General features: G+C 42.2%; 1 pseudogene; it reads left to right on the top strand.

The window, feature by feature from the left end:
- The first annotated feature begins 13,042 nt into the window (after positions 1–13,042).
- On the top strand, positions 13,043–16,546 carry LOC107546443 (protein SPO16 homolog pseudogene; annotated as a pseudogene).
- The last annotated feature ends 201 nt before the right edge of the window (positions 16,547–16,747 follow it).

The following is a 16,747-nucleotide window of genomic DNA, read 5'->3' as shown; positions in this document are numbered from 1 at the left end:
GTCTCATAATAATTTTGGATGTGAGTCAATAAGACAAGATGTACCTCAGAGTAACTATTCTGCAGAATTATCATAAGCATATGACAAATAAGGTTTTCATGATATCAAAATTCGCAACATAAAATAAAGCGAAAGTCCAGAAGAAGCAAAAACAAAAGTACCAAAAAAGAGTCTAGGATTACTGAACTTCAAAAAGAATTCACCCATCAATCACAATTTCAAAACCCATCAGTGGAAAGAGAGGAAAATTACCCTGAGCAGCACTGCTGAAGGGTGCTCCGAGCATGTGAGGGCCACAGCACCATTCCAGCCTGTTACTTGGCTTTCTCTGCTTCTCCTGTGCCCAGTTCAGCCCAGCTGTTCTAGGTTTCTCTTTCTGTACCAGCACAGCAGCTGCACTTAGCAGGGACTCAGTAAGTAGAAGCTATTCTGAACAGCTTTTTCGCAGGTCCTTGGGGAGCAGAATCAACATTCAAAAAGAGTACCAAGAGTGGGGGGCTCTGGGGCAGGTGTGCACATGCAAATTCTGTGTCCACTATTCTGTGTCCATTGTGTGACATTGAACGTGAGTACTTAACCTCTGAGTGTCCGCTTACTCTCATTTAAAATGAAAATAATAGCAGCAGTAGAGGTTTATGTCATGATTAAATGAGATAAGGTATAAAAAATATCTGGTATATAGTAAGCATTTGGTATACTCGAGCTATTTATGCACAGAGGAGAGAAAAGCACACTCAGTTAGATATTTCCTCTCTGTATCATCCTGTGCAACTAAAACAATATATATATATAAACACATTCTAAGAGCAGCTGAATCAATTAGAATGAGGGTTAGCTGCATGAAGTTAATAAATACCCCTCTCTCACACACACAAACCAGCAGTTTAGAAAAATAGGAATTCATTTCTCTTGCACATAAAATAAGCCAAAAGGTGGGCAGCCCAGAGCTGCTCTAATGGATACACAGTTGTCTGGGTCCGGGCTCACGCTGCTCCCTCCTCCTGCCCCTGCTAGCTCCGCGTCCTGGAAGGTGCCTGACCCCTACAATCTAATCTCCCTTCTCAGGCAATGAGAAAGGGGGGAACGTGGGCATGCCCTTATCATTTAAAAATATTTGTCTGTAGTTGCATCCAAACCCTTCCATTAACATTCCAATGGCCAGAGCTCTCAGAATCCATCAAGCTTCAGGGGAGGCTAGGAAAGAGTGTTCATTCTGAGTGGGTGGAGCCCAGCCAATAATTGGGGGTTCTGGTACAACAAAGGGGACAATGGGCATTAAGGGTTCCCTACCACAGCCTGGTGGACAACAAACTGGCCCTGAGCTATAAATTATAATATTCAAGAGAAACGAGGGCAACCCCAAGATTTATGTATTTGCTTATCTATCCGTTAGGACACAATTGTCAATAGTCTGTTTTATGCTTTAATCCAAAAATCATAACAATGATTATGTTCTCAGCCCTCCTGGAAATGCTTACCAGAGCATCCTTCCCATTCTGACCTTTGAGGCTTAAAGCAGAGAGAAAGCACTTGGGGAGGATTTCAGAGAAAAGCCACCAGGATGACTAATAGCTTGAAACAGTAAGACTTAGAAGGGACCTTTAAGGAATGGGCATGAGTCAGCCGGGGAAAGAAACGGTTAGTGACTAAATAATGATGTCCTGCTACAAAAAGGTCTCTGACACAGAGAAGGAGAGGGAGGAGGCGGATAATCAGGAGGGTGGCCAGCTGTTTATCTTCACTAAGGACTGAAGAGAAAGGAAACGGGAAGAGGGACTTAAGGCGACCTGTAGGAGAAATGTGCTGACAGGATGACTGTGGACATTATACATTGACTTATGCACTTGAATATATATATATTCAAATGTGTATATTTGAATATGCTCCTCCTAAAGGCAGGGAGTGGGAGATTGGATGGGTAGGTGAATGACTTGGACATCTGCAGTTTCCTTTCCTGTGCCTCAGTTTCCCTCATGGAATAACAGTTTTGGAGTTCAGAAAAAGGATACTATGTTGATGGAAAGATAAAGTCTAGTTTTGCACGTGTATGAAAAATAATAACTAGACAATATCAGTATGGTGCACACTGGGTCCTACAAGGAGAAAGGAATTAATTTTCTGTTTCAAGATTCCAGTTGTTAAATTATAAAAGTAATACAATGGCTTTCCAGTCAAGATGGTGCAGTAAGATGCATTTCATCCACTGCAAACATTAAGCAATGCCAAACAAAACATGCAAAGAGAAAATAAAAAAGATATAGCATGGCTCAGAAATGAGATAATTACTTACAAGGACCAAAAACAGTAAGACGGAGGCAGAATCTATGACTTGTGGTCGTGGGTCACAAACAGGCAGTGGCAGCTGAGAATCTGGCTTCTCTAAAGTGCTCTTCCTGAGGCTAACGGCCAAAGCTACACTCACTGCTGAAGCAGAGACCGGGGTATCAACCCTTTTCCTTCTTCAAATCCCACTCACCAGGGGCAACCACCTTTTCTTTTGAGCTCTCCTGGTGGCCACTCTGTAAGGCAAGGACATTGGGGCACACACAGGTCTCTTGCTTACCTTCCCCTTTCCCTATTTCTGTTCAAATCTGCTATTGTTCTTACATTCACCTTCTGTTCTTGAACTGTAAGTAAGTCTTTTGTGATTTGTATATAGGTCCATTGCAAAAACAAGTAATGTGACTGAGTCCATAGAAAGAGTACCTGTCATTAAACTTGTGCCGTGATTAAATGGAATATTTTTCTAAATTCTATATGTAGCTGAGAATCCTGTCATGTTTTAGTTAGCGTCCTGTTTGGAGCATGACTTTCTTATACAGCATTTGTTTTCTCCAAAGTTTCTAAATACTTCCAGGTTCTTAAATATTCAATATGTGTAATGAAATCTATTTTCTTTTTAAAGATATTCTTCTTGGAGCCCTTTCATTTTCTGTTTTAATTTGAACTAACAGCTCTCTAGGCCTGGTACACAAATGACTCCCTGTGGCTTCTTTTCACTTAGTTCCTGGGCCAGTTCTCTTGGTTCTTGGATTCATGTCTCCTTTCTTGGATTCCTTCTTGGTTTGGGAAGAATGCATCCTCAATTTTTTTCAGAAGGGTATATGGAGAGAAATTCTGTGAGTGCTTAGCATTTTTATTTTACCCTCACCTTACTTGTTTGATTGGATATAGAATTCTAGGTTGAAATAATTTTTCCTTATAAACTTGAGTCCTTGCTCCACTGTCTTTCAGTAACCAATGTTGCTAAATATGTTTAGATATATCTGATGCCATTTTATTCCACATTTCCACATGAGGAACTTATTTTCTCTTCTCTGTACAAGATCTTAGCTTTTTCCTTTTTAAATTTGGTATTCTGAACTTTCACCAGAATATCTCAATAAGTGTTGACATATATAGAGTATAAATAGATATATAGATATAGGTATAGATATAGATATATAAAGAGAGAAGGGGGTGGAGTATATATATCTATCTCACACTCCACTCTCACCAGAATAAGAGCTGGGTAAGATTTTTTTCTGTCTGAACATCTGAGTTTTTCTTCAGTTCAGGGAAATTACAGCAGTCCCACCTTATTCAGGGGGGATACATTCCAAGACCCTCAGTGGATACACAAAACCATGGATAGTACTGAACCCTATATATACTGTGTTTTTTCCTATACATACATACCTGTGATAAAGTTTAATTTACAAATTAGGCACAGTAAGAGACTAACAACAATGACTAATAATAGAATAGAAATATTATAACAATATTATATTGTATTGTAATAAAATTACATTATTATATTGTAATAAAAGTTAAGAGAATGTGGTCTTTCTCTTTGATAACCAATCTAATAACCAAAAAGACTATTGAGTGACTAATGGGGGGGAGCACTGGACAAAGGGATGATTCAAGTCCTCAGTGGGATGGATCAGAACAGCATGAGATTTCATTATGATACTCAGAACAGGGTGCAATTTAAAACTAATGAATTGTTTATTTCTGGAATTTTCCATTTAATATTTTTGGACCATGGTTGACTGCAGGTAACTGAAACCTTAGAGGGCAAAACCACAAAGTGGGGACTTCTATACCTTCTGTTATTTCTTTAAAATTTTTCTCTTCATTCACTCTTCTCTCCTCCTGGATCTCCTAACAGATATTATGTCCTATGTTTTATAACTGTCCCTCACTGTTGCTCCATATTTTGGAATATGTCTCTGTTCATATCTGGCAGATCACTATTTGATCTTTTACTCCATTTGATATAGTAGGCAGTTAGACAGACATGAGCTGAGTAGGAACAATAGGCCAGGTACAGTAGATCACCAGGACAGAAAGTCCCGGGTACCTAGCAAAGGACAAATGTAAGGTGGGACTTTGCCCCCCATTGTGTGAACTTTCCTCCCCTATCCTATCACTGGTCACTTGATTTAGTGCCCCCCAACATTTCCTATCACTAGTCACGTGGTTCGGACCCTCCCCTGACCTTCCTTCCGCTGGCATGTCACTAGTCACGTGTAGACCCCCTTAGAGGAAGAACAAGGGGGCTAAAGAATACCCTCATAGGTCTCCCATACAAGCCTTTGCATGACCACTCTCTTAAGCATTAAGCCCTAGAGATAACATCTAGGCTTCAGTTGTGTTTCAGCTCCAGGCCCAGAAAAGCAGCAAGGCCAAGTAGGGCAATGCCATGGCTGACATCAGTGACTAATGATGACCCCCTGCCCTGGCGCTGACCAATCAGTAGAGACCACAATCCTGAAAATACACACCTGGAAAGCTAATGAATATTCTATTGAGATCTTCCTCTGAGACCTCCAGATAAAAGCCCTTAAGGTAAAGGACCCAGCCCTAGCCCGTTTGGCTCAGTGGTTAAGAGTGTTGACCTGCTGGTTGGCATGGCTCAAGTTGACCATCAACCTAGGATCCAGGAGATCGCAGTTCCATTCCTGGTCAGGGCACATGCCCTGGTTGTTGGCTCCATCCCCAGTAGGGGGAGTGGAGGAGGCAGCCGATCAATGACTTTCTCATCATTGATGTTTCTGTCTGTCTCTCTCTCCCCTTCTCCCTTCCTCTCTCTGAAATCAATAGCGACATATTTAAAGAAAAAAAGAAAAAGAGAATTGGCCTGTGGACTGAAGGGTCCTGAAGGGTCCTGGGGTCAATTCTGGCCAAGGGCACATACCTTGGTTGAAGGCTTGACCCCTGGCCCCGGTCTGGGCACTTGTGAGAGGCAAGCAATTGATACGTCTCTCTCGCATTGATGTTTCTCTCTCTCTGTCTTCCACTGTCTCTGAAAAGCAGTGGGGAAAAAATATCCTCAGAGGATTAAAAAATAATAACAATAAAGGACCCAGCTCATGCTCTCTCCCTCTCTCTCTCCCTCTCTCTGGAATATGCCTGTGCCTTTCCCCCTCTCCTTCTCCCAGGCTTGTTTTCTTTGCCTTTCCTTCTCCTAAGCTTCAAGGGCCCTTCTTTCACCTCTGTAACTTGTTTCCTGAGTCTACACAGCCCAGCTGGCTTCCATCTTCTATGTCTCACTTCTACCTCCGGGACTTTCTGAATAAACTTTTGTTTGTATATGAGTCTTGATTCTGAATTCCTTCTTAGCCAGAACTCAAGGACCAAGGTCTAATATCCAGTGCCATTCACCGCTAACATATTCAGTCCTTTTGGATTTTCATTTTAGTAATTATGTTTTTAACTTTAGAGGCTTTTTAATTTTCCGAGTGCTCTTTTTCCATGGCCATCTGTTTCTATTTCCCTCCAATAGATAAATAGAATGTCATTTGGAGCTTAGATTAGAAAGTTGTATTTTAAGTTCTATTTCTTGCATTATCTGTCTCCCACTCTCTGAAGCAATGTGTTCTATTTGTTCAAATTGGTCTTTCACAGCATTAGTTTCTTTTAAATGTCTTATGAGTTTAATTGACGTGGTTATAAATGATGGGATATATTGACGTTTACAAAATTGAGCTTCCTTTGTAAATGGGTAGTCCTATTTACCCAGAAGGCCTCTCCTTCACCCCAGTCTCATGTTCCACCTCCATCAGAATAGGAGGTGAGAAATCTCTGTGTAAATGGGTGTCTCCTCCCACAGACAAGATTCTCAGAATTGCCAGAATAAATAAAATCTCCTCTGAAATTGGAAGCCTTTGCCTGTGGCTTCTTCTGGGGAACTTGAGTCTCTCAGTGCCTGCCCCACCTTGATCCACAGCCCCTATACCTTCAAGGGAGGCATCTCCTAAGATGTAGCTTAGACTTTGTTGGAGGAAGGGTTCATGGGGCTGCCACTAGGGCCAATGCTGCTGCTCCAAATATGTAATGGAGGGGGAGGGGCTAAGTGACAGATTCACTCTGTAGATGGTCCTTCCATTCATCACTCCTTCTTTCCAAACTTGCTGACTCCAAGTCTTGGACTTTCTCCAGAGCTCTGACAGGAGAAACAGCTACCATGTCCATGGTGGCCTGTGGTTAGCACTTTGTTCTGTGATCCCATCTACTTTCTATCATTTTCTCACAGTGTCTTGCCTGTGGATGGTGCTTTCTTATTTTCTAGGCCCATGTATCTTTCCACTATTTTTCTATATTCTTTCCCATTTCAGTGGGATCTGCTTAGCTCTGGGCTTACAACTGGGAAGAAGACAGATACAGCCTCCTCTTGCATGGAGTTTATGTTCTTGAGCAGTAAATAAGCACTTGAAGTTTAACCAACAACTCTTTCATCCGCACAATAAGTATTCAGGAGGGTCTCTCTAACGAGATTTTGGGTAAGAAAAGGCCTGCAAAGGAAAGTGTGTCTAAGCTAAGATCTGAAGATTGAACAGAGATTATGTTGGGGCAAGAGAAAGTATATGGCAAGAATAGAAAGAAAAGAGGAAAAGGCCTTCCAGCCTGAAGAAACAGCATGTGAAAATACATAATCTGTGCAGGTGAGAGTGACTGGCCACATAAAGGTTAAAAACGTCCTTATGCCTATGCCTCATGGGACAGGAAGGGCCCAAACAAGCTGCCTCTGATAGCTGCCCACCCTGCTCACTTAAGATGTTCCCTGTCCTCTGTTTTTATTTCAAAGGATGAAGGGAATCAGCATCTATAAAGAGCTTCTGCTGGAAGTGTTTATGCATATTTTCTCCCCAGTTTTCTCAGTAATCCAGTGAGATAGCCATTGTCAATACTATTTTAGAAGTAAGGAAACTAAGGCTCCGAGTGGTTAAGTAACTTGCCCAAGGCCACATAGCTAGTAAGTGCTGACACTAGGATTTTAATCAGTTAGGGCATCTCTAAAGCCCACATGCTTTTCTACATTAGGTCCCAATATCTATTTTTGTGTGTGTGTGGTAAAATACACATAACAAAATTTATCATCTTAACCATTTTTAAGTGTTACAGTTCAGTGGCATTAAGCACATTCATATTCTTGTGCAACTATTACTGCCACCCATCTCCAGAACTCTTTTCATCTTGGAAAACCAAAACTTTATACCTATTAAATAGCAATTCCCCATTTTTTCACCCCCAACACATGACAACCACCCTTCTACTCTGTCTCTATGAGTTGGACTATTCTAGGGACCTCATAACATTGGAATCATGCAGTATGTGTTATTGTGACCAATTTATTTCATTTAGCATGTCCTCAAACTTCGTCCATAAGTGTCAATATCTTTTTAATACCCTGTACCTCCTGATAGTCTCCAAAAGGAAGAAGGTGCCCCCGCCTGAGCTGAAAAGGGGAGGAATTAGGTTGTGATAAAACTCCACATTAAGGAAACTGTTGAACCATGATGAGTCAGCAAAGGACACTAGAATTTTCAAAACTTCAAATCCTGTGCTCACTAGCATACATGACCGCTGTCTCTATTTCACATTAAACAGTCAGAAATTGTATCATGTAGTGGCAGTAAAACTAACCAATTTGGTCCAGAGAGCTTCCTGCCCAGTGACATGACTCCTAACTAAATTCTATGCCCGAGAAAGGAAGCTTCCCTTCACATGGGAGCAGGAGCCACTTATTCATCCCTTTGTCAGACAAGCACTGTGTCATGTACGAGATGGTGGGTAGCTCCCATTTGCGTCTTCAGACCCAGCCTCCACATTCTCTACTCTGCTTTGTGACCCACAGGCTGACCTGTAGGATTGGCTTTCAGCTGGATTTGGCTAATTGGAGGCACCAGCAGTGAATTGGAGTGTGGGAGTGCGGTTGGCATAATTATTACCTTGGCTTTCTCTCAGCAGGGTTGCTGTGAGTTGGCTGCTCTAAAGGCAACACTTTCTGGCATCTAGAATGCAGCTAATGACCTAGAAAATGCTTTCACTACCCCCTCCTCCATCAGCAAAAATAACTAAAAGTAGTTTGCCTTCATGTGTCAAGGACAGTATTATAGTTTAACTGTCCTGCTTCAGGGCTAAATAAATCCAGCTATCATAATATCTGGAGGGACCTTGTTTGTTTTGATATTCCACAGAACACGACCCTGGGCCATTATACTGATGGCATTACGCTAACTGGGTCCCTAGAACGCAGGGGGCAGCCACCTTAAGCACATTGGTCACACGCATGCATGCCAAGGAGTTGGGAGATAACCCCTCGATGTTCAGGGTCTGCTATGTCAGTGAGGTTTCTGGGGCCCAGTGGTCCTGGGCATGTTGGGATATCTCCTTGCACAAATGAGGCACAGTTTTTGCACTTTGCCCCACATACCACATAGGAAAGGACAATACTTTGTGAGTTTCTTTGGATTTTAGAGGCAACTTAAACCATGTTCTGGTGTACTGCTCAGACCTAATTACTGGGTGACTTACAAGGCTATCAGTTGTGAGTGGGCACAGGAATGAACAGGGTCTGAAACAAATCCAGGTTGCATTAAAGGCAGTCTGACCAGCAGACCGAACAGAGTGGAAGAATCTGTGGCAGACAGATGCCGTAGGGGGCCCCGGCAAGACTCAATGAGGCCCAAGGAAAACCAACTGCTGACATTTTTTACTTGAAAAGCAGCTCCTGACTGTTTGAGAGCCCCAACAGAGATTGAACATCTGACCTTGAATCACAAATGACTATGTCAGTTAAACTGCCCATCATGACCTGGGCATGTTTAGCAGCACTCATTGGAAAGTGTAAATGATGTGTCTGAGACCAAGGTCTGCAGACCTGGAAACCACACATAAACTTCAGGGTCAGGTGGTGTAGGCTCCCATGGTACCTCTTCCTACTGTTTTATAACCCTCTCTCAATACACACCAGTGGCCTGATGAGTAGTTCCCCAGAGCCACTTATAGAGAAGGAAATAGTAGGGCCAGATTTAATAGATGAACATGGAATGATGGAGCCAGAGGTGAGTGATGAGCTGCTCAACTAGAGCCCCACTCAGGGATGGCCTGTAGGAAAGGAGTGAAAGACAATCTTCCCAGTGGGTAGAGCTTCAGGTATTATGGCTGGTTTACTTTGTACCAAGAAAAGATGGTCTGAGGCATGACCACTTAATTTATGGGCAGTGGTTAACAGGTTTACTAGGTTGTTCAGGGACTTGGAAAAATTAAACTGTATGTGACAAGGAGGACTGGGTAAGAGGTATGTGGATGGACTTTTGAAGTGTGTATAGAATGTGAAGATATTTATATCCCATGTAAATGCCTACCAGGGCATCCACTGAGGCTCTCAGTAATCATATTAGTCAGCTCAGGCTGTCATAATAAAATCCCACAGACTGGGTGGCTTAAACAATAGATATTTATTTTCTTGCAGTTTGTGGAGCCTGAAAATCCAAGATCAAGTTGCCATGTTTTCTGGTGAGACCTCTTCTCCTTGACCTGTAGAAGGCTCCCTTCTCTCTGCATCTTCACATGGTCTTTCCTATGTGCATGCATGTAGAGAGTCTCTGGTGTTTCTTCCTCTTTTGTCTTTTCCCATCATTCCCCATTTTTATTTATCTATTTAAAAAATTGCCCCAGTTTTATTAAGATATTACTGCCAGGTAATCTTCCTCTTCTTATAAGGACAACCTATTGGATTAGAACCCCTATCTTATGGCCTCCTTAAGATTCTGTTTCCAAATACAGAAACATTGGGATAGAGAGTTTCAACATATGAATTTTGGGGGACACAATTCAGCCCATAACAATAATCAGGTGGTCAAAATGATCCATCCTGTGCAAATCTGTCTGTCTCTTTCCCTTGCCACCATAGACATATAAAAGTATGCATGAGGCAGGGATGGACACTACGCACAGGCTCAATAGCACACTTTTTCTCTCACCAAGGCTGATCTGGCTCCTGCCAGAGCTGAATGTCCAACCTGCTGGCAACTGATCAACACTGAGACCCTGAAATGGCACCATTGGCCAAGGGGACCACCCAGAGACTTAGTTGCAGGTAGATGACATTGGGTGCTTTCCATCAGGAAGGGGCCAGAATTAGTCTCAGATTGGTATTTGCTCCACATGTGAATTTGCCTTCCCTGCCCCCAGCACTTCTGCCAGCGCCAGCATTCATAGACTTACAGAATGTTGCACTCCTCACTATGCTGTTACAACTCAACAACTCCTCCCAAAAGGAGCCACACTTTTCAGAGATGGTAATGTGACAGTGGGCTCTTGAGCACAGAATTCACTGGTTTTATTACATGCTTCATTCTCTGGAAAGAGATGACTGAATACAATTGTGGAATGGCCTGCAGAAGACAGACATTGTGACAGCTGGGAGGCATAACACCCAGCAAGGTAAATTCCTCCAACCAGCAGCCAGCATCTCCCCCATAACCAGACTGCATTAGTCTGGGAACCAAGGGGTAGACGTAGCAGTGACACCAAATAATCACTGAAAGAAGTCTTGCTTCCTGTTTGACCTTGGGCTTAGAGAACTAGCAGGGATGTTTCTGTCAGGGAACGCACAGTTCATTCAAGTGGAAGTTGAAACAGTCTGGCCCTCAGCCATCTGTGGCTCACTGAGGCACCTCTTGTGCTGGTGGTCAATGGAAAGCGGTGGCAATCCAAAAAGATAGGCTCATCGAGGTCTCAGAGCCTACAGGAATGAAGATTTGGTCTGCCCTAGCAAGTGGCAAAACCCCACTCAGCCTGGCAGAAGGTAAGACGAATGTGGAATGGGTGGTAGAAGAAGAAAGCTGTGGTTATCAGTTTGGGCTTTGTGGCTTGCTACAGAAGCAGGCTTGGTAGCAGTTATGCAGTTATATTTTATGTTAATTATTTTAATTGTTCCCCTCCCTCCCACTTTCTCCTAACCTCCCTCCTCATACCTTATGTGAAAGGCCACTGGCAATGGCTAACATTTTAGATTTCAGTTTGGACTGTGGCTGAATTGAATTCATTGTGCAATGATACAACAGTTGGTAGAACTTACGAGATACCCTGTGCTGGGAAAAGATAAGAGTGGATGCAGAGAGCTCCTGTACCAGATCTTTTCCATTTGCCCCAGCCAGCTCTCTGCAGACCCAGGAGGCTGACCTGTACAGCCCGCAGCAACAGGCTCTCATGACCTCAAGGTTTTAGTTAGGTTCGACCAATGGGAGACATGAGCAGGAGATCAAAGGGTGGGGAAAATCGAAGTTGAGGTAATTATTCCCTTGATTCTCCCTTTGCTGGGTCCCTATGAATCGACTGTGTCCCTCCGTTGTGAGCTCCATACAGCCCTCTCTCTGAGTTTTGGTAACCATTCCCGCCTTTTGTCCATTCACCAACCCTGTTGTTATTAACCCTGGAGTAGTGCATCGCTCCATGTTGCTTTCATTAAACCCTTTGACACAGCCCCTTTGTTAAGCTGCCCTTAAGTACCTGCTTTGAGGGTGCCCTCTGTTTCCTGCCAGGAACTTGACTGATACAACCAGGCCCTGTGCACAGCATTGGAGTTACAAAAATAAAGAACACATAGTTCTCAACCTCAAGGAACTCATGTATCTTATAGAGGAAACATTAAGGGACACTGTTGGCTTAACTGGACAATTATGGCTCAGGGTCTCTTACAATACTGTAGCCAAGATGTAGGCTGGGGGTGCAAGTCATCTGAAAGCTTCACTGAGGCTGAAGATTGGGTATCACTTTTTAAAAGTTTTCCATATAATGTTAATGATTACTTAGAGGAATATTTTTAGGACAAAATGACATAGTCAATTATTTCTAATTCATTAATTATGCACTTTGAATTGACTGTTCATTCAATGATCCATTCACTTATTCAATTTCCACCTCTAATGATTGAATGTTCTATTTTAGAGAAATTACGTCTATGAATTCTTCATTTTTCTAGCACCTTCTAGAAACATCTACATTCTTCCTGCTGGATTTTTTTCACTGGGTTTCTACATAATGAAATTAAACTCTGAAAATGATCCTTCCCACAAGTCTCACACCAGGCTGCTTCTTTTGGAACTAGATGAAAGCAAAGGAGAGCAAAATTAAGTAGTCTAGACAAGGAAGAAAAAAATCTATTTTCAGTTTATATTTTATTAGAGGTGACTTGCTAGTCAGATGATATGTTAAAATTATCCAATATTGCCCAGCCGGGCGTCGCTCAGCAGTTGAGCGTCGACCTGGGATCCAGGCGATCGGGGTTCGATTCCCGGTCAGGGCACATGCCCGGGTTGCGGGCTCAATCAATGACTCTCTCATCATTGATGTTTCTATCTCTCTCTCTCCCTGTCCTTTCCTCTCTCTGAAATCAATAAAGATATATATTTTTAAAAATTATCCAATATTTAAAAGAAAAAAGAATGAGTAGTTTTATAAAAATCTTCTGTGTTCATTTAAGTACTTTTATGAGGAATTATGCACAAAACTAAAATTTGAGCTGACTTCAGCCATGAGCCAGAGATGTAGACTTCCGAGAAAGAAGATTACTACCAAGAAGGTCTCCTGGTGATTACCTGCGCTTAAATTTAAAAACAGCCTAGAGCAATGCTTTTTGTTGCTAACGAAAGGTTCTAGAAGCTTGAAAGCTGCTGAGCTGGCACCCAGGACCTGCTGATCAGATTGTCTCACCTTCAGAAGCTGGTTGATCACAAGACAGACAGATCGCTGAAAATTCTGGAAAAAAATAAAATAAACCACCATTATTAGCTCATCTCTTAAGAGCTGTAAAATTGCAACTACCCTAGAAAATCGAAACCACAGGTTCTGTATTCAGATTCAGTGGAAAATGAATCAATTATATTTTCTCTTACTGAAGTTGCATTTTTATTGATAGATACTAAAGAATGTTTTATGTCAGTCAAAGAAATATTTCTAGCCAAAACTGAGAAGTTTATTAACGTTTACCAAAATAGTTTTTTGGTTCTTTCTGCTGCCCTCCATGGGCCTGAGGAAGGGAAACTGATGTTCTGGATTCAGCAGAGATTCCTGGGTAGTAACCTATGGATACTTCCAGTATGCAACATAGTAAATGCTTTTTTTAAATTTTCTTTATTGTTGGAAGTATTACAGATGCCCCCTTTTTTCCCCATTGATCCCCTCCTCCCCACATCCACCCCACTCCCAGGCCTTCCCCATACCAATGTCTGTGTCCATGGGTTATGCTTATAGACATATAAGTTCTTTGACTAATCTCTCCCCATCCACTCCCGACCCCCATCTCCCCTCTGAGATCCCTCAGTCTGTTCCATGCTTCTATGTCTCTGGATCTATTTTGTTCTTCAGTTTATTTGTTTATTACATTCCACATATAAGTGAAATCATATGGTACTTGTCTTTCTCTGACTGGCTTATTTCCCTAAGCATAATACTGTTCAGTTCCCTCTAAGCTGTCCCAAAGGATAAGTGATCCTTCTTTTTTACAGCTGCATAGTATTCTATGGTATAAATGTGCCACAGCTTTTTTATCCACTCATCTACTGATGTGCACTTGAGAAGAATGTATATTCTGCAGCTTTGGGGTGGAATGTTCTGTAAATGTCAATTAATTCTATCTGATCTAGTGGAAACATTTAGGGTCACTGTTTCCTTATCAGTGGGGTGTTAAAGTCCCCTAGTATGACTGTCTTGCTGTCGATCTCTCCCTTAAAGTCCTCTAGAAGTTCTTTTTATAAATTTAGGTGCTCCTATATTGGGTGCATATATGTTTATCAGGGTTATATCCTCTTGCTGGATCAACCCTTTTAGTATTATGTAGTGACCTTTCTGTTCTCTAGTTATGGTCTTCATTTTGAAGTCTACTTTGTCCGATATGAGTATTGCTACCCCAGCTTTTTTTTTCTTTTTCATTTCCATGGAAATTTTTTTCCATCCCTTCACTCTCATCCTGTGTGAGTCTTTTGTTCTGAGGTGGGTCTCTTGTAGACAGCATATATTTGGGTCATGTTTTCTTATCCATTCAGCCACCCTATGTCTTTTTATTGGAGCTTTTAATCCATTTACGTTTAAGGTTATTATTGCTAGATACTTATCTATTGCCATTTTAATTCTTTATGCCTATGTTTCTCTTTCTCTCAATTTCTACTTTTTATTACAGCAGTTCCTTTAACATTTCCTGCAATGCTGGTTTGGTGGTGATATACTCCTTTAGCCTTTTTTTTTGTCTGGGAAGCTCTTTATTTCACCATCTATCTTGAATGACAGTCTTGCTGGATAGAGTAGTCTTGGTTTCAGATCCTTGTTTTGCATTATCTTGAATGCTTCATGCCATTCCCCTCTGGACTGTAGAGTTTATGATGAGAAGTCAGCTGACAGCCCTATGGGAGCTTCTTTGTAGGTAACAGATCACTTTTCTCTAGCTGCCTTTAAGATTCTCTCTTTGTCTTGAATTCTTGGCATTTTAATTATGATGTGTCTGGGTGTGGGCCTTTTTGGGTTCTTCTTGCTTGGGACTCTCTGTACCTCCTGAACTTGTGTGACTTTTTCCTTGACCAGGTTAGGGAAGTTTTCTGCCATTATTTCTTCAAACAGGTTCTCTAACCCTTGATTACTTTCGACCTCTTCTGGCACCTCTATAATGCGAATATTGTTATGTTTCATATTGTCCCACAGCTCCCTTGGACTGTCCTTCTGTTTTTTAATTGTTTTTTCTTTTTGGATCTCTGATTGAATGATTTTTTCTACCCTGTCTTCTAATTCAATTATCCGATCCTCAGCTTCCTCTAATCTGCTGTTTATTCCTTCCAACATATTCTTTATTTCTGCTATGTCATTCTTCATTTCCTTCTTAGTTTCCATATCTTTTTTCATGCTGTTGAGCATCCTTACAATCAGTATTCTGAACTCTATATCTGATAGATTGCTTATCTCCATTTCATTTAGCTCTTTTTCTGGAGACTTCTCTTATTCTTTCATTTGGGGCTTGTTTTTTTGTCTCCCCATTTTGGCTGCCTGTTTGGGTTTGTTTCTATATATTAGATAGATCTGCTAGGACTCTCAGTCTTTTTGGATGGTCTCTGGTGCAAGCCAATGTCAGAGGCAGTTTGTGACAAGCTGTGAGTACCCTGGTTTTTGCTATCAACAACCCTCAGTTTGAAGTCTCCTCTGCTGGAGCTGGGTGTGGTTGAACAGGACCCAGAAGAACACCAAAGTCTGCTTTTCCAAGGCCCTGGTCCAGAAGCAGATCAGGCAAAGACTCAAAGCACTCTGAGGTGTGCCTCAGGCTGTAGGCTGATTAATCTCAATCTCTTAATGTACCTCAGGCTGAAGAAACGCCACAGGGGTGGGGCAGCTGGTTGTTATCAGTCTCTTAATGAGCCTCAGGCTGTAGAAACTCCTCTGGGTATGGTGAGAGGTTTTCCAGCAGGTTGGGGCAATTGCCCCCCCCTCCGCCCCCAGGCAAAAGCAGCAAATCATCTGCCTGAGAAAGATGACCTCTACAGTATAGGGGAATCGCTAGGCACAGGAATCCAGATGAGTGCCTTCTGATCTCAATCTCCAGAGCCTGCAACCCTAGGTTCTCCTCACACAGCTCCAGTCCACTGTGCCCTCCCTCTGCTGAAGCCCAAGGTGAGTAGCTGCACATGAAACTTTGTACATTGGCCCTTTAAGAGGGGCCTGCAATTCCAGCTGCCTCTCCCTGGCAGACAGAAACCCAGCTGCTTTTCACAGCCAGATGTTATGTGGGCACCTTTCTCAGTTCTGGTGCTCGTGGCTGGGAAGCCCAGCCTGGAGTTTAGGCCCCAGAGTCCTCAGTGGGAACCCCCCCACAGCTGAGATATCCCTCTAGACCTTCAGCTGCTGCCTGTGGGAGCCCAGCCAGCCCTCTCATGCCTCCACACTTCCTACCAGTCTCTATGCAGTCCCCACTTTTACTCCTTGGTTGTGAGGGTGCTCTCCAGCTTGTCTTCAGTTGCAGTTGATTATTCAGGATGGTTTTTCTATATTTTAGTTGTAATTCCAGTTTGGTCTCAGAAAAGTATCTGTGTAGTTCCCACTCAGTCCGCTGCCATCTTTAATCTCAGTAAATGCTATTAACCTTATGAGCACTATAGCTAAAATCACCTCCAAACTACACATAGATAGCATCTGCTACAGAATGATGACAACTAAAACTGCCATCATTGAGCAACGTGCTATTTGGAAAACACTTCAAAAGCTAAAACTGAGTGATTCATTGAACCCAAATTAGAGTATCAGTTATAAATGTTCTTTTGGAAGGATATTAAAATAATTAGGCCAGTTGAATTACAATGTTCAAATATATATTTACTTTAAAGATTTTTAAAATTTAAAATAATAAAATATAGCTCTGGCTGGTGTGGCTCAGTTAGTTGGAGCACCATCCCATACACTGAAAGTTCGGGGGTTCAATTCTGGGCCTGGGCACATA

Source organism: Miniopterus natalensis, chromosome 2, assembly GCF_054644295.1.
Source record: "Miniopterus natalensis isolate mMinNat1 chromosome 2, mMinNat1.hap1, whole genome shotgun sequence".
Taxonomy (NCBI): domain Eukaryota; kingdom Metazoa; phylum Chordata; class Mammalia; order Chiroptera; family Miniopteridae; genus Miniopterus; species Miniopterus natalensis.
Note: the sequence above shows the minus strand (reverse complement) of the source record. Positions and strands in the feature narration are given on the sequence as shown.